Source organism: Gavialis gangeticus, unplaced genomic scaffold (genome assembly GCF_001723915.1).
Source record: "Gavialis gangeticus isolate Ggan-Ray unplaced genomic scaffold, GavGan_comp1, whole genome shotgun sequence".
Taxonomy (NCBI): domain Eukaryota; kingdom Metazoa; phylum Chordata; order Crocodylia; family Gavialidae; genus Gavialis; species Gavialis gangeticus.
Window position 1 is genome coordinate 6,311,795 of NW_017728993.1, and position 1,663 is coordinate 6,313,457.

General features: G+C 41.5%; 1 protein-coding gene across 2 annotated transcripts in view; it reads right to left on the reverse strand.

Moving 5' to 3' along the window:
- Positions 1-1,663, reverse strand: part of PDE4B (phosphodiesterase 4B) — a 561,637-nt gene that overhangs the window by 271,053 nt on the left and 288,921 nt on the right. The window lies entirely within an intron of this gene.

A 1,663-nucleotide genomic window follows, 5' to 3' on the forward strand; every position in this document is an offset into this window, starting at 1 on the left:
AAAACTACAAAGGGTCTATGATCACACCCCATCTGTAGCTCTTCTCTTCTTTAGACAGTATAATGTGCTCATGGCTCTGCATCTATAACAAACACTGAGTAGTGTGGGGGTGATGGGAGGCTCCAGTCTTTCCCTTCTATGACATCTGCCTCGCTGGGTATGAACAGACGATCTTTTCTAGCAGCAGAAATTTCTGAGAAATCTTTCTGGGAGAGGAAGATGCACAGGCATTCAGCCTACAGCTACCCTCTCTTCCCTGCTCCCCATGCCTTCCTCAGACCAGGGTGATCCTGGCCTAGGAAGCAGCGGCTGCTCCACTCTGCCTATTCCTGTAGGGCTGCTCATGCTCACTTTGAAATTGCTACATTGGGAGAAACCCATTGTCTTCCCCCTGTGCATCACTTCCAAACCAGATTGGAAGAGGAGTGGAACAGCTGGGCAATGCCCCACACATCCATTCCCCAGACCGGAAACACTCAGAGTTGAGCTGCCCCTCAAGGGGCAGCGGCAGGTGCAGCTCAACTCCACAGGGAAGTCAAGATGTAAAGAATGGCCTGCCTTTAATTCTCCCCACACCAGAATCCCCAGTCTGGGGATGGCCCAAAGAAGTTGCTGTTCAACTTCTCTGGATCACAGAGGAGCTAAACAGAAGGGCACAAGTCTTTGTTCTTGTAAGAGAAACTCTCACAGGGGAACTCTTCCAGGTATCAACCAGGAAAATCTTTCTCCCAGAGGGGACATGCTTCCTCCAAGAGAAACTAAATGGACACTTGTATGCTGCTGGTTTCTCCTGTAAGAAGGGTAATTCTCTCAGTAGAAACATAGCACCTGTATACATGGCCACTGTTACTGTCACCTGCCCTATATGACAGTGGGCTTGAATTTATCCCTTTATAATTCAGTTGTTTCTAGGACACGAGCGCATCCTTTGTAAATCTCAGCCACAGTAACATTAAGACTGCTAAGATCAACTGAATAAGAAACTTTACCAGAAAGCTTACTTTACACACCAAAGTTATTTACTATATCTTTGCTTGGATCCTGGCTTAAATTAAATGCCTATAATTTATTTACGACTAGTTTGATATACTTACACAGACTATTTAGATTCTGCCAAATAAAATAAAGTTCTCTCTTTGGGGTGTAAAAGTGTTATGTTTTCACATTTTTGTAAGCAAGTTAAAATATTAGGAAGCGGCTAAAATACAGATGGGAAATGGAGGGAGGAATTTCAAAGTAACAAAGTGTCTTTTTTGAAAATTGCTTCCTATAGTGGCAGTACAATGAATTAAAAAGCAAGAGCAAACCAAATACTGATTTAAATTAAGGTATGATGCATTTCTGCAAGTAATACATATGATAAGTGGAACAGATTAATTCTTTCATAATGCTGTTCTTTTACATGAACGGAAGAAAATAAGTTAATCTCATCAGTTTATGAGATAAAATTGAAAAGCACTCCATTTACTTGAGAATCAATGGTTTTGTGAAGTACCAAACCTTCCTGAAAACAGTAACATGGGCAAGTGACTGTCAGCTGGATTTCACTCTCAGACATCATAGCTTGATCATTTTTATTCATTCTTCTTTCTATGTCCTATCTGAAAAACAGGTTAACCTTCCACTTTATATTTCTCATCTATTTCACTTGGAAAACCACACC